Consider the following 26961-nt stretch of genomic DNA (forward strand, 5'->3'; position numbering starts at 1 on the left):
TAATTGGAGCAGTTTTCTTATGCTTGATTAGCTTATGATGCTTTTTGGAAAAATGTGAGTTCATCCTCCAGCAGCCACAGCGTGTTATCACTTAGTGACTTTATTTTCTTCTAAAATGTACACACACATTATGCCCAGTAGTACATGTTAAATAATTGTTATTCACAGCTTCTTATCCTCGGTGCTGTGTTGTGCATTTCTCTGATCACCCCCTATGGTATATGCAGTTTGATCTAATATGCTGAGTAATATAAAGGCTGCTCTGTAATTGGCCAAACAACCCAGTGTTAGAGAATTTAAAAGGCTAAAGCTTGGGGAAAATGAAAAGCCAGTGATTATTCTAGGGCTTGTGGTAAATGAAGCTCATAACGAGCAAGGCAGAGTGCTAGACAACTGGGAACGCTCAGCGTTCCAAACAAAGTATTGGAATTCAGCCCTCTAGAGCCTGGAGGAGAAATGAAGTACTGTTAGGGCACAGAGTAGACCTTGGTTTGGCATTATGCTCTACATTATGCAAAAACTGGAGAACATTTCTTAATGCAGCGTAATCTCTAGCTCATGAAGAAGCTGCTTCTTTTAATCGTTCTATATAATGGATGCATTTATGAATTTTCTGTCACCCTAAAGCCTTTCAGCTGATGTGACCTCATCATGACCTGCCCTTCGAGACACACAGGATGTGCGTTTACGAGAAAATAGCCTTGGAAAAATGGGCAGTGAGCAATCTGCCACCTGTGCACTCACAATTCCACCAAGGTAAAAGGAAAAGGGCTTGCTGAGAGCTGCTGGGGAGACACTGTGCAGCCCACTGGGCGGTTAACAATTTTGGTGTATTTTAATTGTCAAATTTAAAAACTTTGTGTTTGGCTGAATGTCGGTTGCAAAGAAAAAGGAATTCTGTATGGCAGCATAGGATTGCTAGTCTGTAGCATGACTCACCCCCATTCTCTGCGACCTGCTGGAGCAGGGGGGCTAGGAGGAGGAGTTGGCCGTCCGACTGCGGTCTGGAGTGTGGAGCCTTCCTGCTGCTGCGGAGTCGGGGCGGTCTGCCTCCCCCCACCGCAGGGAAAAGGGAAACACCACCTGGGTCTGGGTGCAGTTCCCCCCTCCAGGGGCAAGGGCACCTAGACCCGGTTTGTAGAGTACGCTTGGGGAGTGTGATAGTGTGTACAGCGTCTCTTTATGTCTGTCTCCACGTTGGTTGAGTGTGGAGTAAGTGCATATGAGAGCATGAGGGTGGGAATGGATGTTTGTATCTGTGTGTGCCTGTATGTCTGTGTCTATATGTCAGGTTGGGTGTCAGGCGCCACCTCTCTGGGGACATCTCAGGCCCTCCAAGGTTTGGAGGCCTATCTCCCCCTACCACCACTTCCGCTGCCAGTGGCGGACCCCCTCAGACATCGGTGCGTTGGTGGTTCTTTGTGTCCGGGGATGGGTGTCCAGGTACACACCGGCTCACTCCTTGGCGGCCGCTTATCGGGGCCTGGAGCCTGGGGCTCGCTCGGGCCACTTCGGAGGTGGGGTGCCCCCGGCCTCTCGGCCTGGGGCTCGGTCACTCAGGCGCAGCTGGCTGCCGGCGGAGCTCACGGGCGCGTCACTGCAACTCCCCCTGGCTTCTGCTCCGTGGCTGCTGAGTGAGCCCTCATCTGGGACTCTCCTCAGCTCAGCAGACAGTGGCGCAGCTGCCCCTCTGTTGGTCTTCCTTGGTCTCTTGTGTTCTGGGGGCCTCTGGATGTCTGGAGTTTTGATCTCCTCCACACCTGCTTCATGCCCTGGAGGACGGGGCTGTGGCCCCCCCCCCCACACACCCTCTAGCAGATCATTACATGAAGGAACCTTTTAAAAAAAAACAAGCGCGTCCATGCTCACAGGTGTACACACGGGTGATCACACCCACAAACTACACCCTTTTTGGCTCCTACCTCAAAGCACACTGTGTTCTGTTGATCTTATGTGCTGCACAATAATGTTTAACATTTAGTATTTACTGTCATATTCCCATATATCATTGTGATGTTGTTTATTCTATTACTCTTGTTCTCTTCTGCTTGCTTTCTTTTTTCTTTCTCAGCAGGTGACCCAGGTGATCGATATATGCATTTTTTTTCTCTGCCCGTTCTGTTGGTTTTTGTCTTTTGCCCTTCTCCCCCGTCCCTCTTCTCAGCTGTTTCTCTTTCCCTCTTTCTTTCTCCCCTTCTTTCCCCCAGTCAAGTCTGTCCCGTATTCAGTAAGTGAAAATAAAAACAATAAAAGGTGAATCAAATGGACCATTACGGCAAGGCTGGGATGGTCAGTTTGGTAAAGTAAATCCGTTGGGCATCTTTCTTTGCCTTTAGACAACAACGGGACAGGCAAAAGAAAAAAAAAAAAAAAAAGCCTTGGTGTATATGGACAATAGCAAACACTGAAATACATTTTTTGCATGCAGCAATGAATTTTGTTCACTCAAATTTAGCTTTTCTTTGCTCAAAATAAATTTCTCCTTAAAATGCAAAAAAAAAAAAAAAAAAAAAAAAAGTCTGTAGCATGACTTTGGAAACAATAAGAGGAAGCGAGTGAAGACAGAGGCCAGGATTAAATGATGAAGAAAAGCAATTGTAGATGGACTGCCACTTATATAACACTTTTATACTCAATTTGAGTAAGTGCTTTTATTGAACACACAAACAGTGATAGGTCGGGGGGTAATTTGGGGTTCAGTATCTTGCCCAGAGATAAGTTGAGGAGCTGGGGATCAATCCACTGACCTTCCATTTGCTAGGCTACCTGTTCTACCACCTGAGCCAAAGCTGCCTAAAAAGGCAAATGTATAAAGTACATGGGAAAGACAGAAGTGGTAATGGCAAAAGTAAGGCTTATACTGAGCTGTATGTGAGACTGGATACTAAGGAGCGAGAAAAGGAATTGTATTGATTGGCTGGGCAGAGAGATCGAGCAGGAAAGGATGTGGAGTGGGTTAGAGTGATTAAAGACAAAGATGGAAAAGTACTAATGAGTGAAGAGTTTGGTGAGAAATAGAAAGAGCACTTTGATGAGCTGATGAATGTAGAAAATGAGAGACAAAGGAGGAGGGATGGTTCATATATCATGAAGTGCAGAGGATTAGAAAAGAGTGAGGGCAGCTGTGAGGATGAAGAGTAGAAAGTAGTTTCCAGATGTGGAGGTGTCTAGGAGAGAGGGCCGTGGAATTTTTTTAAACACAGTCTTGGGAGAGTGAGAGCATAGCTGAGGAATGGAGAAGTGTGCTGGTGCTGATCTTCAAGAACAAGAAGGATGTGCAGAGCTGTAGCATCAACAGAGTGATCAAAGATATGAGAATGAGCTGCTAAAGCGAAGTTAACCCTTTAAAGCCAAGTGTGCCATATTTGATCACATGACTTTTTGAGACGTTTACATCATCAGTGTAATTTTACCCATCGAACCAGACTAAATGTTTACTCTTTGGTTTGGGGAAATGCTTTTCACGCAGCAAAATAAAACTTTTATGCAATTCTGACAAAATTCTGAATTTCACTCAGGATTCTAAACTGTTCTGTAACGTTCAAAAATATTCTTTTTTTTAATTCATTCATGCTGGTGGGTATTGACAATTAAACTGTTATTCACTTAGAAATGGGGGAAAAATTCAATTAAAAATGAAAATCCATTTTCTGACTATGCCTGTCTCTGCCTATCAAACAGAACTGAGGTTCCATGAAGCCACAGCACAACAGGATATTACAAATAGATACATCATACAGCTGAGACTTCATTCATCTAAGCTGAAGGTCACATCACTGAGGGAGATTATTAATTAATTATGCTATTTTTTATTACATTTGCATGTGGACAGAGATATTATTGCTGTACATCAGGCTAGAACCCTACCAATCCACCATAAAAGAGCTTCTATAGCACTGTTATATTCCCCAGGAGTGGTTGACCAACAAAGAACAGTCTAAGAGCGTGGCATGTAATACTGTGCAGGGTCTCCAGTGTATAATGTAAACAACTGAACTCATCGATAACAATGAGAACAATGAACAACAGCAGTGTGCATACCAGGGCTGCAAGGACAAGGCTGCTGCTCTCCAAAAGCAACACTGGCCACAGTTTCCTAAAGAAACCAGATGCCAGTTTGAATGATGTCTTATGGATGAATGAGACCAATATAGAGCTTTTTTGAAGAGAAAAGAAAATATGCATTCCCCACACAAGGATGGCTTACCATTATTTATGGAACAATTTATCCTGAATTAACACAGTGATTTCTAAGAGAAAATATCAGGAAACATGTCTATGAATAGAACCAAAGTAAAAAATGGCTCATGCAGCACGACCCAGTCTTGCTGTCTTTGATTTTTCAGGCAGAACTCAAAAGAGAATTCAATTAGCAAAGCTGAATTCAATCATCTGACTGCACACTCTTGTGGTCACAGTCTAGTGGGAACATTACTGGAAACCATGATCAGCAACTATGTAATTGCAGGAATAAATAAAAAGAAGCCCAAGTTGTGGTCTAACATCAGCTTCTGAAAAGTTGTGGATATCACTATGGCAGGAAAAATAACAAAGAAACGAGTGATATGAAAAACAAAGCTGGCAAAACAGTTAGTTAAACATCAAATATTTTACAGCATAAATATCAGCAAGAAAAAATAAAACAAAGGACAGAAAAGACAAAATAAAATTACCAAAGCACAATACAGTGAATTAATAGGATGTTCTACTGCCATTTAAAGCAATAACACAGAATCAGGCCGAAACACTAAAAACCAAAGTGACTGGTATGTGACCACATGGCAACTACTGATTGCAAGAGAAAAATGTATGTTGCAAGTGGTTCCAGCAAAGTAAAAGGTGCACCTATGGTGGACTGCAGCAATTTGCCAGCAACCTAAGCAACCACTATTGGGTTTTAGCTGCAACACCCTTTTTTTGTGAGCAAATTCACCAAGAGATGGCAGTTAGTAACAATCATTTGCAACAGGAAAAGCCAATTGGGAACCTATTGCCAACTAGTCTTTAGGTCTGTCTGACTGAGATGCAGGAGTTCTCAATAATGACACAATATTCCATCCATTTGAAATGTAGAATTATCAGCTGACTCCTGTCATGAGAGTGCCACAGTATGATTGGACAAAAATGTTTACATTTGTATTTTTTCTTCTTTTTTTGGGGGGGGGGGGGTTACGTTGCACAAAGCTCCTCCTAAGTTGGTTCTATAACATGCCTGTGACAATGTAACATCTGCTCTAAAGAAATAGGAAATTGGAGATAATGAGAAAAAATGTGCATACACGTAAAATGTGTCCCTGGCCTGCATGTAGACATTTATTTTCATGGAACATTAGCTGTTGCATACAGAGGAAGCAAGGCAGGAAAATTCCCTTCTTCAAAAATCAAACCTTGATGCAGTTCATCTATGAAAAGCACATAAGCTATTACTCTTTGTTCTATATGCCAAGTTTTAAAAATTTGATAAATATGCATCAAACCAAAGTCGATTTTGGCCGCCACCGGGACTGAACATTCAGATCTGTTTTGAAATAACTTTACTCTGCAAAACAAATCAATGGCAGAAGAACAGAATGAGCTCCAGACTTCCCATTGTGTTTACGTTTGCATCACTCCATTAATGATGGATTTGTCAATGTGTGTTTTAAAGGCAGCCACATTCGCCAAGCTATTCATGCATGTCCATAAGCAAAAAAGTTAACCCCTGCTGCAGAGCGACTCAGATGTGTAAAACAAGCCTAAATATTGATATGTGGCATTAATATTGATACGTTTCAGGAGAAACTGTCCTTGTCGATGACAGCATCTCGGCAGCATGAATTATTTTCTGTCACCCACAGCAAATAGATGGAATTTAAATAGGAGGCATGCATCAGGACGTGAGGCGGGGCACCGCAAGCATTTGACAGAGATAAGTGTGACAGCCGGGCTGAATTTGAATTGCGTGAGCGATAAATTAACTCTTAATGCCCTGGGATGGAAGCTGATCTCATGGAACTGATAGAAGCACAGAGCTCAGCCTCACCTTCTCCTGAAAGCAGCAGTCTCATATTTATGACCAGCTGCAAGCTTCAGAGGAATAGGAGCATAGTTGCATGAGTACATGAGTGTGCAGTCTCATAAATAGCTGATGGGCTAGAAATATGAAGATCATTTGATTCAGAGAGCAGGCAAAGGAACAAGGTGTCCAAGACTTCTTGAGAATTTGATATGAGTGTTTGTTATAATTTCATAAACTTGAAACAGATATGACACTTACTTTTACATGAGCTACACAGTATGCAGAGGATTTATGAATCTGTCTATGTGACGTGTACAAAGGGAATTATTACTCTGTTTCACGCATAAACAGCAGCTCTTACTGTCAGGGTGCTGAGTCGTTGATCCAGGATTTTGAGCTTATTTTTTATTCATGAGTCCTTTTGCTACACTTGGAAGATGTTTAAGTTCAAGTTTTTACAGTTAGTAATTAGATTAGTCCTTTTTATGTTACTGGGTTTATTTGTAATTCGCGGTTTATGCTCTCTTGTCTTTTAGTTCCTTTTGTGCCTTTGTCTTCGTCTATGTGTCCCTCCCTCTCTCGCCCTCTCTATCTCCTCAGCCTGCCTTCATCCATCTCTGTTTCTTCCCCGACCTTAGTGTCAAGCCTGTGTGTCTTAGTATGCATCTCAGTGTGTTCCCTGTTTTATTTTGACAGTCTCGTTACTGTGTTCGGCGCGTTCAATTTCCCTTCCCCCTGTGTCGTCACGTCTGATTCCTTCCTGCTGTGTTCCACACGTGTTTCCATTCCCTCATCACCCTTCTGTGTATATATTGTGTCTGCTTTCCCTTTGTCCCTCGTCAGGCCGTCTGTTTATCTCCTGTCAAGTTTCACATTCTCACGTTCAGGTTTTTTCCATGTTCAAGGTTTTATGTTCTTTGCCTCTAGTGTTTAGTGTTTTAGTTCCCCAGTTTAGTGTTAACAGTTTTGTCTTAGTTTTCTTCTGCCTTTTATTTTGTTATATTTCACCAGCCATAAACAGTGTTGGGGAGTAACGAATACATGTACCGCCGTTACGTATTTAAAATACAAAATATGAGTAACTGTATTCCATTACAGTTACTGTTTAAAAAGGTGGTATTTAGAATACAGTTACTTTGTTGAAATAAAGGGATTACACGGCGGTCTTTTCCTGTTTCATATGTTCGGCTATGCCCTCTCTTTTTTTAGTTTCAAACAAAACACGCATTAAGAGGCTCAAATGCCTGTGTCTGAATCTCGCATCTCATAATAAGAAGAAATATTTTTTAAAATGATTTAATATGAAGGCAATAGCAGAGTGTTACAGGCATAGCCCTAAAGAATGTAGCCTCATGGGCAGTGTAGTCCGTGCTGCAGGGAGAATGGACTACCATACCTGTTATGTGTCTGTGAGCGAGGGAGGGAGAAAAAGGAGAGTGGAAACGTACGAGCTGTCACCGAGCAGAAACAGAAGCTGGAAGCATGTAAATATAATAATAACCACTGCAGCCAAGAAGAGTGCCTGATGAGCCCAGTTGTAAGTAAGCTATTAAGACTCAACTGTACACCGTGTTCGTGTTTTCCTCCGAAACAATAAGTTCTGTTGGAGCAGCCCTTCAACACCTCTCTCTGTCTCTCGCTAGCAAAGTTGACCCAGACAACAAAGTAAAGCTAGTTTTCAGCTACGAGCCGACACGGAACCCGACTTATTAGCCAGAGGTCCCTTTACTACGGTTTGGAGCCGCGGACCTGTTTTATATAAGTGTGGAATAGTTTTTTATACGAGATCGCTGCAAAAAGTGCAGCCTTGCCTAATGTCCACCCTACTGTTACTCATTTTATATTAAGATTTAAAAATCTAGTTGCTATTGGTATGGCGAGTAGCCTTCAGTAATAGTAATAAATCACACAGCAATAGTACATTCATTAGTTGTAAAAAACATGATAATATATTGAGTAATCCAAAGTATTCAGAATACGTTACTATCATTGAGTAACGTAATGGAATACGTTACAAAATACATTTTGGGGCATGTATTCTGTAATCTGTAGTGGAATACATTTTAAAAGTAACCTTCCCAACACTGGCCATAAATAAAAGGCTCTCTCTTGGTTAAGATATAGTTTTGCTTCCATGTAAATTGCCCACATTATTGTTCCACCTAATCATGTTTTGTGTATGGGGTCAGAGACCAGCCACATAGATAGTGCACCTTAGAAGTCACTTTTAATTTGAAGATCACTAATAGCTCGTTCAAACTCTATATGATGATTTAACATTGATACATGTATATTTTCAAAATCTCTTTCTCATTATGTCTTTCTGCTCCTTCATTCTCTCCTCATCATCATCTTCTTCCTCTTCGCCTCAAAGTCTCATCTTCTGAACTTAGGTCATGACTGCAGAACAGAAAAAAGTGCGTAAACATGCATTTTTTATTGTTAGTACTGTTGCAATTACTTATTCTCAGTAGATTAGACATAAACAGGCAGACAACAATAGCTGGATATAAGCTAACATTATGCCAGGTGGTGTTAGCCTAAAAATCACACTTTCCTCTTATAAACAGTTTAAATACATTTTCACACCATGAAATGTGAGAGTTTATTCACCAAGTCCTCATATCAGACTCCTTTTCCAAATATTTAAAGAGGTCGCCTGAGCAACAACCATGGACAGGGCTAAGAGCCAGTCTTTTAAATGAACTAAAACTCAGTCCAGGTCTTTGGTTAACTGACAAGCTAGAGTGAAAGATTGCTGTCACTCCTCCTCTTTGGCCTGTGTTGAGGATTTTGAAAGTTAATATGACTCGGGGCATGTTGAGTCATTTACATTACATTGTTACATTCATCCTACTCTAACCATGTTTCACTAATAAAAAGAGAGAATGAGACCTAATGTTTAATAGTCCACACCTAATTGATTTACCCTGCACTCTGTCCATTCCTGTAAAACACTACAGACTAGCTGAAAAAGAAAAGAATCAAGGGTGTTGAAATGGTTCAGTAAAAGTCCAGACCCAATTAAAATGCTGTGACAGGACCTTTAAGTGCTGTGCACAGTGTTGGGAAGGTTACTTTTAAAATGTATTCCATTACAGATTACAGAATACATGCCCCAAAATGTATTCTGTAACGTATTCCGTTACGTTACTAAATGAGAGTAACGTATTCTGAATACTTTGGATTACTTAATATATTATCATGCTTTTTACAACTACATGAATGTACTATTGCTGTCATTTATTACTGTTACTGAAGGTCCGCGGCTCCGAACGGGACCTCTGACTAATACGCAGTGTTGGGGAGTAACATACATACAGGACTGTTTAGGTTTTGTTTGACAGCTATGTTCTGTTGTTCCAGGTGGCAGCGTTACGGTTGCCATGGTTACAGGGTGACGCTCTCTCTCTGCGTGTTTCCTGGGTGAGAGAGCGCCTTTTTGTTGTTGTGCTAAGCTAATAGGCAGAATGCTACAGGTATAGCTCTAAAGAATGTAGCATCATGGGCAGTGTAGTCCGTGCTGCAGGGAGAATGGACTGCCATACACGTTATGGGTCTGTGAGCGCGAGAAGGGAGAAAAAGGCGAGTGGAAAAGTACAAGCTGTCATCGAGCAAAAACGGGAGCTGGAAGCATGTAAATATAATAATAACCACTGCAGCCAAGAAGAGTGCCTGACGAGCCCAGTTGTAAGTAAGCTATTAAGACTCGACTGTACGCTGTGTTCATGTTTTCCTCCGAAACAATAAGTTCCGTTGGAGCAGCCTTTCAACGCCTCTCTTTGTCTCTCGCAAGCAAAGTTGACCCACACAACAAAGTAAAGCTATTTGACACGGAACCCGCCGTTTTAGCAGTGTTGGGAAGGGTTAGGGTTAACCCTGTAGCATTCTGCCTATTAGCTTAGCATAACAACAAAAAGGCCTCTCTCACCCAGGAAACACGGAGAGAGAGAGAGTGTGTGTCACCCTGTAACCATGGCAACCGTAACGCTGCCACCTGGAACAACAGAGCATAGCTGTCAAGCAAAACCCAAACAGTCCTGACCCGCGACAATATAAAACCGGAAAGTACGGCGGTACATGTATTCCGTTACTCCCCAACACTGGCTGTGCACAAAGAAATGCTGGCATATCTCATAGAACTGAAACAATGAGAAACAGATAAAGTCATACAGAAAATTATTAAGCTGACAAGCTGACAAGTGACTGAATTATGGGGTTTACTGAAGAAATTCCCCTGGAGTGTTTGAGAGCCTGCTGGTGAATCACTTGCATAGTCAGTCTCAGTGTATTCTTTCATGTTGTCCTTTTAAATCGTGAATGCTAACTGACTGTTGTATGGTTGAGTACACTGAGACTTGGGAGTTCCATTACTGAAATTGCGATCCACCATATTTGCAACATTTCAAAGGGGAACATATATATTAGTCACATAACTTATTTAAAAAAAACAAAAGCAGTAAATGCACCCCTTTCAACAGTTTGGCCACTTAAAATTCTTCTTCCGGCTAATGTGATAGGAGGATACTAAATCCTTGTTGTCTTAATTAGAGCTTAGTGAAATGACGCTGCTGAGGCCTGAAGGTGTTTTCCACAATACTTTGGGGAAAATGGTTAATTAGTTATTGCATGTACTCAAAGAACTGAATCAGCCTCTCTTTAAACAGTTTCCACTTGGAATTCCAAACCTCATCACATGAGGGTGCTCTTTTATTAAGACTGTAATTTCTTAGTGTGTTTGCCAATACTTTTATACGGGCGACTGTGGCTCAGAGGGTTGGGAAGCGCATCTGTAAGAGAGCGGAAGGTCGCCAGTTCGATCCCTGGGTTCTCTGTCCTCATCGCTGTGTCCTTGGACAAGACCCTTTACCCCACCGCCAGCCAGAGGGGCTGGTGGTGCGATATGGCAGCCTTGCTTCTGTCAGTCTGCCCCAGGGCAGCTGTGGCTACAACTGTAGCTTGCCTCCACCAGTGTAAGAATAGTGGCATTGTAAAGTGCTTTGGGTGCCTTTAAAAGCACTATATAAATCCAATCCATTATTATTATTACTTTTATGTTTTTTTTATTTATTTGTTACTGTATGTCAAAGTCATAAAATATAGTTGTGAAAATAAATGAAACTCTCTTTAAGTTTTGTTTTATTGTTTAATTTGCAAAATCTAAAGCCAAAGTACAGAAGTGTGTGTGTGAAAACTAAGTGCACACCACACACAACCCTACAACCAGTAGTGTGTAGGGTCGTGTTTAACAGCAATAACTTCAAGTCATGTTTTCTGTGTGACTTTATCAGTCTGTGGCACTATTATAGAGGAACTTTGGCTGACTTTCTTTACAGCTTTGTGTCAGGTCATTAAGGCTTGTTGACATTTTGTTTTGCACAGCTCTCTTAAGGTCTCACCACAGCACTTAAGCCGGTTTGATGTTGGGACTTTGAATGAGCAGCTACCTTTTCTTTTTGAGTCGCTGTGTTGCAGAACCTAATTTGCTTGTACTTGCACTCATGGGAAGGAGTGGATGTCCTAGTTGCAGTTAGAGTGATTGTTCTTGTGGATATTTTCCACATCAAGGCCGGTTGTTTTTCTGTCTGTTTTCATGCTTATCAGCTTTGGTCACTTTTCTCACAGGGTCTATGTAACTATTATACGATTCTCGCAGAATAGATTTTTTCTGTCAATAACCACTGTGCACTGTAATGATCCAAATCATCATTTGACATGTGATTAAGCTCCATTAAAACCAGTTCCCACCTTGCACGTCAGTGAACAAACCACTGGCAACAAACCAAGAGAGATGATAATGAAAAGAGTGCAACAGCACACAGAAAACTGTATCAAATCAAGACAGATGACTGAAAAAGACCAGAGGTTCACAACAATAAAAGAAGCTATGCTTTCTCTTTATAACTACATGTCAGCTTTTTGTATCTTTTTCTATTTATTTATTTTTGTCTACACATTGTGGCCCAGTTTCTCTGTTTCCCACAGCCTCTTCCATCTCTCTCTGTCTCTGAAAATCTAAGCCAGTCTTAAGCCTCCATCTACTCTATCTGCATTTCACATTTGCCTCCTCTCTGATTCCATGCTTACTCCAAGGCCTGGGAAATCCTCAGCAGATGCCTGAGAGAGTGTTCGGCTGGTTCCACGCTGTTGACAGACAACACAGCTTCGAATGTGAAAACAAGGCTATTTCAAGCTGGCTTTGCAGTGATGGAATGTATGAATTTATAGACAGAATGTAGAGGGTAGAAGAAACTCAGATGTTCTCTCTGCACTTGTTTGACATTTTTCTCCGAACTTGTCAACACGAAATGCTTTGTAAGAACAGCATGGAGAAAAATGCAAACATTTTGTGCCTGTCACTCTGAGGGCTTTCATCTTGAGATACTGCACATGGATGTGCATCACAAATATGTTTCCATTTATCAGAATTTCACAGCTGGCATCTTACATTAAATAGCTGGCAAGTATGGAAGGCTGAAAACAACCACAAGTCCACTGAATATTCATGATACTGCTAATTTAATTATTTAGAGAAAATAGGACTCTGTTAGCTGAAAATAATGGGCACAATGGGTATGTCTGGACCTCACAAATTACATCTGTTCCAAGTGTTTGGTGCTTGTTCAGGGTTGAGGAAGCCTTGTGTTTTTACTGAAGTGCAAAGAAAGTAAAGGTGTTAAAGAATCAAAGCTCTAAAATTAGCTTTTGTCTTTTTATTAACCATAATTACAAGGTTTCCCTGACCATAATCATTAACCTTAGGAGCCTAACCTTGTTCCTTTAATTCCACTCTTTTGAATCTTTTTTAGTAGATCCTTTGTTTCCAGGATATTTGTCATTATGCAGCCACATTGCTCCCCAATGTAACCTGCTCAGTGTGTGTAATTTACCATAAATTACATTTTTACATTTTCACATCTGCCCTTTTTGCAAGTTCACACTAATGTGTGTTATATCTTTAAAGAAAGCATTGTCAAGTGAAAGAATGAACTGCTTAGTTAGAAATATACTGCAAGATAATATATATAATAAGGTCAAATTATTCATGTTCAGTTATTTACAAATCAGCACCTATTATCCATTACCTCTTCCTAATGTCTGTGAAATCAAAGTAAACGTGTCATCCTACCCTCATTTGATTTTTTTGAGCATTAAAGAATGCTCAAAAAGAACAAAGAAAACAAAATGGATATACAAAAAATTCAGCACTATTCCCTTAAACATAAAAACTGACCCAGTGTGTAACCTGTCTTAGCAGAGATTCGAACTCTGCTTCTTGTAAGATAAGATAAGATGACCTTTATTAGTCCCACAGGTGGGAAATTTGTTTTGTTACAGCAAAAGTGCAAAGTTATGTAGCAGAAATTAGAAAACACTGGAATGCAATAAAATACAATAGAATAAAATAAAATACTATATACAATAGAATAAAATAGAATAGAACAATATATACAATAGAATAAAATAGAAATACAAATACTATATACAACTGAGTAGGAAAATACAAAAATACAACTTTGTCAGAAGAAGAGTTGCACAAAAATTGCACATAGTCAGTTATCGCAAATCCTTCACACAAAGAGAGCAGCCCTGTCAAGTCAAGCTTCGACATCTTTTTCCTCCTCTTATATATATATATATATATATACATCCATCCATCCATCCATCCACTTCCGCTTATCCTTTTCAGGGTCGCAGGGGCGCTGGAGCCTATCCCAGCTGTCATAGGGCGAGAGGCAGGGTACACCCTGGACAGGTCGCCAGTCTGTCGCAGGGCTAACACACAGGGACAGACAACCATTCGCACTCACGTTCACTCACACATTCACACCTAGTGGCAATTTGGATTATCCAATTAACCTATCCCCACAAGCTGCATGTCTTTGGACGGTGGGAGGAAGCCGGAGTACCCGGAGGGAACCCACGCAAACACGGGGAGAACATGCAAACTCCACACAGAAAGACCCCGGCCTGATGTTGGAATTGAACTCAGGGCCTTCTTGCTGTGCGGAAACAGTGCTAACCACTGTGCTAACCACTGTGCTGCCTATTTTATGTATATATATATGTATATATATATATATATATATATTAGAGATGGCACGATACCACTTTTTTATGTCCGATACCGATACCGATATCATAAATTTGGATATCTGCCGATACCGATATGAATCCGATATAGTGTTTTTTAATCAACAAAACTGTTTTTTAAAATATCTTGCTGCATTTTGTATAAGTTCATACTCAAGTTTAAAACAACAACTACACTAAAGCTATTCTGTTATACCTGTATGCAAAAAAAAATATTTCATAGTTCAGCAATACTGATCAATCTAATAAACTTAAACCTGCACCATCCTCCCTATTCTGGTATTTTAAAGAGTACTTAGCAGAAATATTAAGCAACCTAACTAATAGGGTTCCAACTCCCAGCAACAACAAAAATAAATAAATAAAAAATAGGGAACCACCCCTCACGCTCCACCTCATGATGCTTAATCGACGTAATCAACCTTAATTTGATGCAGTGTGGAAAAAAAAATACACAGAAATCAATTATTTTTCAAGAAATATTAAATAGATTCAACATCTTTCTTCAACAAAATTGCAGACTGCACAGATGGTACCTTCCCAAAGGAAAAAGTACTATAGCTTACTAGGGTATATATATTAGACTTAATAGTTACTATATACAGTAATTGACTTCTATTCATTTTACATCAAATTAAAACTTTGGATGTCAGATAATTATTTATTAAAAGCTAGACATTTTAAATGAGAATAAGAAAGAAAAGTATGTCTTTGTGCCCCCTTTTCCCTGTTAATGCCCTATCGGCCCCCCTGGCTAAACTTTGCTAGATCCGCCCCTGCACAGTTACCAGCGTCAGCTACGTAAAAAAAGATCCTCGAGTAGAAAGTAATATTAAATAAATTCTAACAACAGCTGATCAAGCTTAAACGTGCTGCTGTTGTTTATCCACTGGTTTCCTCTTTCTGGTGCAAAGTGGGCCAAAAACAAACCAGAGAGACGGACTCGCGACAGAAAAGCTGATCAGCTGATCATTGAGCAGTTTCATGATTGAAGTAGCAGCAAGAAGAGGCAGTCGCTTGTTAAGCTTAACGCAGGAATGCTTTACAAACATTCAGAGATGGACTTACACACTTGCTTTACTTCTCTCGGGGATAACTTTGTCAGAGATGAAATGCCGGGTTGCTAGCGAAGCTCCAAATGCTATCCAGACCACCGACAGGTCCCGCATGCTACAGCCGCTCTATCACGTGATGCATACTGCTCCGACGTGCTAACTTCTGAGGCGAGTTACGGCGTGTTGCAAGTTTTGTGAGGTGCTTTCGTGATATTTAATGGATCGGATTACATTTTTTATTTTTCTCCGATATCCGATCCAGTAATTTAGGTCAGTATCGGACCGATACCGATACATAAAATGATGACAGAGGTCAGTAATTTGCAACAGAGGTACACTTCAACTGTGAGAGACAGAATGTGAAAAAAAAATCCATGAATCCACATGGTAGGATTTGTAAAGAATTTATTCGTAAATCAGGGTGGAAAATAAGTATTTGGTCAATAACAAAAATACAACTCAATACTTTGTAACATAACCTTTGTTGGCAATAACAGAGATCAAACGTTTACTATAGGTCTTTACCAGGTTTGCACACACAGTAGCTGGTATTTTGGCCCATTCCTCCATGCAGATCTTCTCGAGAGCAGTGATGTTTTGGGGCTGTCGCCGAGCAACACGGACTTTCAACTCCCGCCACAGATTTTCTATGGGGTTGAGGTCTGGAGACTGGCTAGGCCACTCCAGGACTTTCAAATGCTTCTTACGGAGCCACTCCTTTGTTGCCCGGGCGGTGTGTTTTGGATCATTGTCATGTTGGAAGACCCAGCCTCGTTTCATCTTCAAAGTTCTCACTGATGGAAGGAGGTTTTGGCTCAAAATCTCACGATACATGGCCCCATTCATTCTGTCCTTAACACGGATCAGTCGTCCTGTCCCCTTGGCAGAAAAACAGCCCCATAGCATGATGTTTCCACCCCCATGCTTCACAGTAGGTATGGTGTTCTTGGGATGCAACTCAGTATTCTTCTTCCTCCAAACATGACGAGTTGAGTTTATACCAAAAAGTTCTTCTTTGGTTTCATCTGACCACATGACATTCTCCCAATCCTCTGCTGTATCATCCATGTGCTCTCTGGCAAACTTCAGACGGGCCTGGACATGCACTGGCTTCAGCAGCGGAACACGTCTGGCACTGCGGGATTTGATTCCCTGCCGTTGTAGTGTGTTACTGATGGTGACCTTTGTTACTTTGGTCCCAGCTCTCTGCAGGTCATTCACCAGGTCCCCCCGTGTGGTTCTGGGATCTTTGCTCACCGTTCTCATGATCATTTTGACCCCACGGGATGAGATCTTGCGTGGAGCCCCAGATCGAGGGAGATTATCAGTGGTCTTGTATGTCTTCCATTTTCTGATGATTGCTCCCACAGTTGATTTTTTCACACCAAGCTGCTTGCCTATTGTAGATTCACTCTTCCCAGTCTGGTGCAGGTCTACAATACTTTTCAATACTTTTCCTGGTGTCCTTCGAAAGCTCTTTGGTCTTGGCCATGGCGGAGTTTGGAGTCTGACTGTTTGAGGCTGTGGACAGGTGTCTTTTATACAGATGATGAGTTCAAACAGGTGCCATTCATACAGGTAACGAGTGGGGGACAGAAAAGCTTCTTACAGAGGACGTTACAGGTCTGTGAGAGCCAGAGATTTTCCTTCTTTGAGATGACCAAATACTTATTTTCCACCCTAATTTACGAATAAATTCTTTACAAATCCTACCATGTGGATTCATGGATTTTTTTTTTTCACATTCTGTCTCTTACAGTTGAAGTGTACCTCTGGTGCAAATTACTGACCTCTGTCATCATTTTAAGTGGGGGAACTTGCACAATCGGTGGCTGACTAAATACTTTTTTGCCCCACTGTGTGTGTGTATATATATATATATATATATATATTATTACTGTGAAAAATAGGTCAGCTTATGCAGATGTTGTACATGGAAATCCAAATGGGACACAGTGAGTGCATGCAGCAGTTTGATACATCAGTCTATATCAGCTATTTGAAATTAGATTTAGATTGAGAGCAATAAAATTGCTTGGTTAGGTTTAGGAAAAGAACAACCCCGTGCCGACTGCTCTCTTAGCTGACGAAGCTGATTGGCAACAGGTAAGTGTGATTACTCCAGGTGTGGCTGGCTCCCCAGGTCTGGTGTGGCAGCAAAGCACGAACACCTCAGCACACACACACACCCCAACGTGTACACAGGGAAACGGGGACAATCCTGAGAATCTGATAGAATATTCATTAAACCCAAGAGAACATATGAGCCCATGACAAATATGTGAATGAGTTTAGCATTGAGCTGTGCTCCAGTATGTCGGCAATATCTTTGCCGGCTGGCGATGTTGTGCCAGACGACGATGGCGACTCAGATTTGGCCGGGGAAGATGCACTCTGAGCCTTCTTCATTACGAGATCCTGGAAGCACTGATCAATGTAATCTTGGAGAGCCTCTAAACTCTTCCCGTTGTTCTCCAGGGTGTTGGAGATGATGTAGACAAATATTGTTAGTTATAAGACAATTGATAAGTGTATTTGGTAATACTGAAGCTTAAAGGAATTTGTTCAATTCCAAACTACCATTCGCTTTAATTTTCCGCCAAAATCTCTGGCGTCTGACGTCAGTTACAACTAGAGATGGACCGATCCGATATTACGTATCGGTATCGGTCCGATACTGACGTCAATTACTGGATCGGATATCAGAGAAAAATAAAAAAGTGTAATCCGATCCATTATATATAGAAAAAACACCTCACAAAACTTGCGACATGGCGTAACTCGGCTCATAACCGTAGCACATCGCAGCAGAACGGGTCACGTGATAGAGCGGCTCTGTGTATTTGCAGCCTAGCAATCCGGCATTTCATCTCCGAGGAAGTTATCCCCGAGAGAAGTAAAGCAAGTGTGTAAGTTCATCTCTGAATGTTTGTAAAGCATTCCAGCGTTAAGCTTAACAACCAATATATGGAGCGACTGCCTCTTCTCTCTCTCTCTCTCCTGCTGCTACTTCAATCGAAACTGATCAATGATCAGCTGATTGGCTTTTCTGTCGCGAGTCCGTCTCTCTTGTTTGTTTATTGTTCACTTCGCGCCAGAAAGAGGAAACCAGCGGCTGAACAACAGCAGCACGTTTTAGCTTGATAAGCTGTTGTTAGAATTTATTTAATATAACTTTCTACACCAGGATTTTTTTCTACGTAGCTGACGGCTGGTAACTGTGCAGGGGCGGATCTAGCAAAGTTTAGCCAGGGGGGCCGATAGGGCAGGAACAGGGAAAAGGGGCACAAAGACATACTTTTCTTTCTTATTCTCATTTAAAATGTCGAGCTTTTAATAAATAATTATCCGAATCTTACACCCAAAGTTTTAATCTGATGTAAAATGTATAGAAGTCTATTACTGTATATAGTAACTGTTAAGTCTAATATACCCTAGTAAGCTATAGTACTTTTTCCTTTGGAAAGATACCATTTGTTCAATCTGCAATTCTGTTGAAGAAAGATGTTGAATCTATTTAATATTTCTTGAAAAATAATTGATTTCTGTGTATTTTTTTTTTCACACTGCATCAAATTAAGGTTGATTACGTCAATTAAGCATCATGAGGTGGAGGGTGGTTCCCTATTTTTTTTTTTTTTTTTGCTGGGAGTTTGCAACCCTATTAGTTGGTTAATATTGCTTAATATTTCTGCTAAGTACTCTTTAAAATACCAGAATAGGGAGGATGGTGTAGGTTTAAGTTTATTAGATTGATCAGTATTGCTGAACTATGAAATATTTTTTTTTGCATACAGGTATAACAGAATAGCTTTAGCGTAGTTGTTGTTTTAAACTTGAGTATGAACTTATACAAAATGCAGCAAGATATTTTAAAAAACAGTTTTGTTGATTAAAACACACTATATCGGATTCATATCGGTATCGGCAGATATTCAAATTTATGATATCGGTATCGGACATAAAAAAGTGGTATCGTGCCATCTCTAGTTACAACATGAGTCGCTTACCTTGTCCGTCCTCAACAGTGTCATTTTTCTGTTGAGTTTGGACTTTTTCAGTCATGCTGCTGTATTTGAAGCTTTTAGTAATTAGATAATGTTGGAGCCCATTTTGATACTAGGTCCAAAATGTCAGCACTAGTGATTTAATTTCCACTTGATGTGATTTAGTTTTTCCATTAATCCATTTTTTTCTTTTCTCAGCCCGATGCTGTGTCACTCTCACTCTGCCTGACCTCCTGTAATCATCTCATCTCCATTGTCAATTTCTCTCTACTATCCCTGGACCGATAAGCTTTGCTCTGCTTGCAGTTCTTCCCATTTATCACACAAATTTCAATAAATGAAAACAGCTATATGGGGGAAAAACCCTGAACAGATGAGAAATCTTGTGCAGTGTGCAGTGTCAAGACTAGCTTTAGGGAAAATTCAATCAAACCTCAAGTGTCTGGGAGATTAATAGCTGTCATTATTCATTCTCAACTCAAGGTGCTACATGCATGCGGTTCATGTGAGTGCATGAAATGTGATAGAAATAGATTATATTTCCTCTGCAGAGCCTGAGCTGCTGATAATAATTTTTAAAAGACAATAAAAGCCCAAAATCTGTTCTGTAAACTGCTTTAAATGAACCTGGGGAGAAAAACTCTTTTAAATAACCCAGCAGGCTTGGGTCAGGCACAAGTTGAGCTTCTTCCTCACTGCTTTCTCTTCCAGTTTACCTAACACAGGCTTTTCTCCTCCGTGTCCTAGAACATAACTGACAACGAAATTAAGTGGCGGTGGGCTAGTGTCAGCGGCGAATTATGGAGGATGTGACAGCTCTGCGTTGATGGCAGATAATCGCACAGCATAATAATCTCTGCCAAGAGAATTGCTCCAGGCTTCTTTATGGTCATAGTAACTGAATCCTTGTCTGGCGCTGTAGGTAAGTCAGATAACACAGGCACCGTTTTGTAGCTCGTGGGCACACGCTCTTGCAAACGCATAAACTCACTATCATCCGTCTTGCTTTTGTAAAACACAGGAAGCCCACATGTGACTTATGCCACTGTCAGCTCAGCAGCACCTCCAGGAACAATATCAACTCCAACACCCACACTCCACATGCACACCCACACCCATACACACAGAATGAGTGTACATTTACCCAGTCATGACAAATCAGCCTTTCCACTGGCTGCTCCACCTTAGGGGGTTGTAACAATAGTGTCAGCTCAGATGAGGAAAGAGGCATCTCTCCCACACAGAACCACTGATTCTTGTGAGTGCTTTTACTTTCATGTTATTGGTCTGCTTTATTTCATTACACTCTAGAGTTTTATCGGGGTGACTGTAGCTGAATGAAGTTTCCCCAGAAATGACTTTAATCTGGCTTGTTTTCATCTCACAGTTGATCTGTTTTCTTTTGACTCAATGGGCAAGGCAGCTGTGCCGAGTGAGCAGTTTGATGCAGTTTAATCACACAATTTGTGACGTTAAATTTGAATATTTTGACATGTTTTTCACCTCCACCCCCGCACATGTTCATCGTGAATTACATTCACTTTACAGCATTTTCCTCCTTTTGTTGGGATTCAGCTGGCTGACTAAACACAGGAAAAGACCAGTGTCTGTCAGTGATAATTACTTATGCAAATAAGCCCAGCACAGTAATTACAACTTACCAACACACATAAACACACACTGTGTGGCTACAGTGGCGTTCATCCTTGAAAACAAAGCTATCATAATTATTTAAACTGTCATTTACACAATGAAAAGACCATTTAAGACCACAGATCAATTTTTCACATAAGTCATGAATAAATGAAAAGTAGTTATGGTCCAGCTGGTTCACCTGCAGCAAGCAGAAAGGCATTTTAGCATGTGGAGGTTTGAGGTGGAGTTTGTTGCTCCACCACAGTCTCATGAAATACCACCTTGCTGTTGCAATGCATGGGGGGAAAGCCAAAACTCTCATTTCACTTGTCACTGGGAAATACAGACTGCAGACTGGGTGCAGTGAGTTTTACAGAAAGGCAAGCAGAGAGAATTATAGCCCCCACCATCAGCATTAATTGGATTGATGATATTGCAGCATATGTTTAAAGTCAAGATCATTTTAAATAGTTTATATTCTGTATAATGGCCAGCATCATTTTCCTGTGAACTCATAGTGGGTCATCTGATTGTTTGGGGTTCGCTAGTTTCTCTCTATTACTGAAGGGTTGATACTTTACAGTATAAAAGGAGGCTTAATATTATTTCAGAATTATATTTATTGGTACTATTTGATCATCCGAGTTCTTCCCAAATGATCTAAAACATAACTGAATATCAATAGTAAGAGTTTTTAAAGGGATTGCAGTAGCACTCTGATTATACGGAAACATAAAATTACATATTTGGTGAGTCTCAAATATGTTTAAAGTGAATATATCAGTAATATGTTCACTCACAACATTTTTTCTTACCAAATTCTACAATATTTATTTGCTGACTGCAGAGTTATTGAACTTTTTTATGGTTGTGGCCAGGCACTGGAAACACGTTACCTCAGGATAGGAAAAAAACACAAAACTTATTTCCCAAACCTAAATCTAGGCAGGGCTTCCAGTGCTTAAAGTCAAGTGTAAAAAGTTCTTTATTTACAAACAATTATACATTTTATGGAGACAGTGTTATAATCATTTCTATAATTTTTATTATATAATAATTTAAGCAGTCAGAGTCGCTTCTTTCTGGACCTTTTCTCTAACTTGATCTTAGTTTGAGCTTGAAGGTTTCTTTCTCTTGCTTTCTTCAAAGTTACCTGCAAAGTTGCAGGTAATTTGGTTTTGTAATTTCGACGCTAATGCTAGGTTGGCCATGAAAGAACTTTCTGCAGCCATTAACAAACACCAGAATAAACACCCTGAGGCTGCTTTTATTGTTGCTGGCGACTTCAACCACACCAACTTAAAGACAGATTCCACCAACATGTCTCCTGCCACACCACAGGAGACAAGACTTTAGACCATGTGTATACCAACCTGGCTGGAGCCTACAAAGCCACATCCCTCCCCCACATTGGACAATCGGACCATCTCTCCCTGTTCCTCACACCTAGGTATTCACCACTCATCCAACGTGTGAAACCTGCTGTGAGGACAATTAAAGTGTGGCCAGAGGGGACAGACGCAGTGCTCCAGGACAGATTTAAAAACACAGACTGGAATATGTTCACCCACACAGACCTGGACCAATACGCCTCATCTGTACTGGAGTATATCTCCGAAACCACAGACAGTGTCACCACCCAGAAACGGATCACCATGTACCCCAACCAGAAGCCTTGGATGAACCGGGATGTTCGTCTCCTCCTGAAGGCCCGCAACACCGCCTTTAGGTCAGGAGATGCACACGCCTACAGTACAGCCAGGGCTAATCTAAAGAAGGGCATCAAAAAAGCCAAACACCATTACAAAAAGAAGGTAGAAGAACACTTCTCCAACTCCAACCCCCGACGCATGTGGCAAGGACTCCAGACCATCAAAGACTACAGGACCACCAAACCCTCCCCCACATCCTCTGATGTTTCCTTCCTCAATGAGCTCAACAACTTTTATGCTCGTTTTGAGCGAGGGAACCCCACAACCACAGCCAAAGCAGACGTGACGCCAGACCACCAACCTCTGACTCTCTCCCCCACCGATGTAGGAGCGGTGCTGAGCAGGATCAATTTCCACAAGGCTGCAGGTCCCGATGGCATCCCCGGGCGTGTTCTCAGAGCATGTTCTGGGGAGCTTGCAGGAGTGCTCACAGACATATTCAATCTGTCCTTGGCCCACGCTGTGGTACCGGCCTGCTTCAAATCCACCTCCATCGTCCCGATACCCAAAAACTCCAACCCATCTTGCCTCAATGACTACCGCCCAGTAGCACTCACCCCCATCATCACTAAGTGCTTAGAGCAGCTGGTCCTAGCACACTTCAAATCCTGTCTCCCCCCACCCTGGACCCCCACCAATTCGCATACCGCCAGAACAGGAGCACAGAGGATGCAGTCTCCATCGCACTGCACTCTGTCCTCTCACACCTGGACAACAACAACACCTACGCCAGAATGCTGTTTATAGACTTCAGTTCAGCATTCAATACAATCCACCCCTCACAACTCATCAGGAAACTGACAGACCTGGGCATCAGTTCCCTCATCTGCAAATGGTTACTGGACTTCCTGACCAACCGCCCCCAACATGTCCGGCTGGATAACCACTGCTCATCTACCATCACAATGAACACCGGTGTACCACAAGGCTGTGTGATGAGCCCTTTCCTCTACTCCCTTTTCACCCACGACTGCAGACCTGCTGATGGTTCCAACACCATCATTAAGTTTGCAGATGACACCACGGTGATTGGCCTCATCAGTGACAACGATGAGGCCGCCTACAGGGAGGAGGTGGATCGTCTGGCTGAGTGGTGCGACAGAAACAACCTGCTGCTTAACACCGAGAAGACCAAGGAGCTCATCGTGGACTACAGGAGGAATGCTGACCCACATCCACCCATCCACATTAAGGGGACGGCTGTGGAGCGTGTGAGCAGCTTCAAGTTCCTGGGAGTCCACATCTCCGAGGATCTCACTTGGACGACCAACTGCTCCAAGCTGGTCAAGAAGACTCACCAGCGCCTCTTCTTCTTGAGGACTCTGAGGAAGAACCACCTGTCCTCAGACATCCCGGTGAACTTCTATCGTTGCACCATCGAGAGCATCCTGACCAACTGTATAACAGTCTGGTACGGGAACTGCTCTACCTCAGACCGGAAGGCATTGCAGAGGGTCGTGAAAACTGCCCAGCGCATCGCCGGAGCACCACTTCCTGCCATAAAAGACATCTACAGGAAGCGGTGTCTGAAAAGGGCTGGGAAAATCATCAGAGACCCCAGTCACCCATCACATGGACTCTTCACCCTCCTGCCCTCTGGGAGGTGCTACCGGAACAGCTTCTTCCCCACAGCTGTCAGACTCCTGAACTCTGCCTCCTGACATCTGACCCACGTTAACACATGGACTGAACATACACACACCCACAATGGACAACTGTACCCTCAAACACACAATAATAACATGGACTGAACCACCACTTACAACCACTAGCACTTTATATAGCCTCTGTAGAAATTATCCACATATCTCACTTATCTTAACTGCACTACTGTATACCTCTGTAAATAATCATTCTGTAAATACGATAATTTTTAACCCTACAACTGTTTACAACTTGCATAGTTCCCATTTCTGTATAACTGTATATCTCAGATTTCTGTAAAGTTATTTATTTCATATTCTGTATAGTTTTTCATATTTATATCCTGTTCATATCCTGTACATAGCTTGTACTCACTACAGCCTGTACATACCTATAGTTATAGAATATTCACAACATACTTCATACCATGTACATTATAACATACCATAATAGACCCATTTCTGTAATATACTTACATATCGTTAGCTTCATAGCATAAGTGCCTAAGTCATTGACTTAGTCAAATGACTTAGGCAATTATGCTATGAAGCTAACGATATCTATATTATTGCTAATATATATTGTAATATATCTATATCACTAAAGCACTTCTGGATGGATGCAAACTGCATTTTGTTGCCCTGTACCTGTGCATGTGCAATGACAATAAAGTTGAATTCTATTCTATTCTATTCTAAAAAACAGGCAGGGAAGAACTTCTTGCAGCATAATCAGTGATGTTACTATTCTCCTCTTTTTTAAAGGTAGGAAGAGTTGATTTTCTGCAGCTCCTGCTCCAAGCTCAGGGCCTTCAAATAATTTGTTTTCCCATAAAAGTCCTCACTGTTGCAGTGCTTGGCTTTAAAATTCTAAATTTCACAATGGAATCTCTGTTGGTGTCCCTGCACCCCTTTGTTTAGCAGGCTTCTACTCTCAGTGTCTTTGAGCTTTCAGGAACTGCTCAGTCTGTTCCTGCTGTTTCCTGGACTGCAGTTTGAGTAGGAAGCCTCAGTGGTTTAGGTTGAAGAATCTACAAGCAGCTCTGCAGTTGGGTGGATGCTCTGTTCATGCAGATTCCTGATGGTCCAGTTTTTAAGTGAATGTAACAATGATTAGCAGCGTTCTATTCTATTCAATCGTCACTCAGTTCAGATTTGAGAATGTCCTCTTTTTTCAAAGTTCTCTATTTGTTCTGCAGTGTTTTAGCACACAAAACTGATCCAACTGAGTCTAATAGTCTAAAGTTCTGTTATTTGCAATTGCCAGTCTGGCAAGAGACAGGTGCTGTCTGTGCTGGGAGTCATAGAGTTAGTATCTGAGAACAGCGATCTCCTCCCTCACATGTCATAATGCCATAATTAACCAAGAATTGGACTCAAGAGGCAGGAATCAGAAGCTGACTGCAGTTTCACAGATTTTATTGCATGGGTAAACGGTGTAATTTATGAGTAGGTAAGTAATACTGGCGAGACGAAAGAAGCGGTTAGCAGTGGCCAAGGTGAGGTTAAGGTGATCTTGCAGACTTGTGCATTCACCCACTTTCTCTTTTCAAGGAGGAGCAACCCTGAGGCCTGCCAGGACCATGACTGCCTCACCTGATCTGAAATTCAGATTAACCTGATGATGCCAAGTCCCTGTGTTGAGTTTCTTCTTCTTCTTCTGGAGTTTAAGTTTAGGTTTTCTTGCATCAGGTATGACCACTAACTTTGTAGATTCATAATGCTTGACTGAGTGTTTGAACTGAATGCCACCACTTCTTTTAATGACTTGCTTTCCTTATGTGTCATGGCAGTACAGAAGTGCTTCGCAGAGATTTTACTTCTGTTTCTGGTAAAAAAGAAAAACAAAAGAATAAATATCATAAAAACTAAAAAACCATCAAGAAAAAAGTCCAAATAAGCCTAAAGAACATAAAGATGGATGAACTGTTTGTCTCATCTTACCTGTAGCTGCAAACGTACTGGGCAGTATTTCCTCAGTATTTGTTCTGAAACAGCTTGATTTGGCTTCTTGAAGCCTGGCAAAATAAAGCTACCCTTGATTAAAATCTTAAGGCTTTCCTTTCAGGGTAAGATGTAAGCAGGTGCTACAAAAGTAATCCAACCAACCTGTTATGTGGAAATTCTGAGTAAGCATGCTTACTCAGAATTTCTTCTCCATGGAGAAGGGATTTCTGCTGAGTTCATGTTTTGTTATCAAAGTCTGTGAAACAGACGTCTCAGTTTAGTCATACTTGCAAATCAGTCCTGCACTCAACGGCATGTCACAACTGCATACTGCATCAAGGCTGATCTCACAGGTTGTTCAGCCCAGTGTCACTGCAAGGTCAATTATTTCCTCATTTACTGAAAAGCTATTTGCTAATCTCACTATTGGGCCTCTTCTGAGGCCATATCTGATTGAGAATTTGCTCTCAGACAGCATACTCTTTAGACCAAGGATCATTAATGTTATCTTGGGTTATTTCAAAGGGAGTGAACAGGATCTCTTGGGAAGGTGAGCTGAAAGGAGAAATCAACCGGGTTGGAGGTGCAGTTAATCACATGAGGTTATGGGAAGGTGGTTGCTATGGAGCACCAGCCAAATCAACAATGGCAGTCCACACTCTGTTTTTAGTCACGGGGATATTTTCCTAGCACTGGGGTCAGCACAGCCAAAATCCCCAAGGCCTCATAACCCAGTCCTTCTGGTTTGATGATAAAGTCTCATAACTGACTATCAGTTTGCTTTCTAATGAGTCAGAAGATCAGAAGCAAGACTTGATACAAGCAGAACATGTGCTCTAATATTGAGCAACAGAGAACAGAACATGACTC

General features: G+C 41.5%; 1 long non-coding RNA gene across 1 annotated transcript; it reads left to right on the forward strand.

The window, feature by feature from the left end:
* Nucleotides 1–9400: 9400 nt before the first annotated feature.
* LOC146681508 (uncharacterized) lies at nt 9401–26287 on the forward strand. The gene is made up of 3 exons (XR_014918129.1): nt 9401–9688; nt 19902–20076; nt 25699–26287. It is a non-coding gene; the product is annotated as an uncharacterized LOC146681508 (long non-coding RNA).
* The last annotated feature ends 674 nt before the right edge of the window (nt 26288–26961 follow it).

Source organism: Copadichromis virginalis, linkage group LG23 (assembly GCF_057382275.1).
Source record: "Copadichromis virginalis isolate Kocher_CV1m ecotype Utaka linkage group LG23, C_Virginalis_male_GT1.1, whole genome shotgun sequence".
NCBI classification, from domain to species: Eukaryota; Metazoa; Chordata; class Actinopteri; order Cichliformes; family Cichlidae; genus Copadichromis; species Copadichromis virginalis.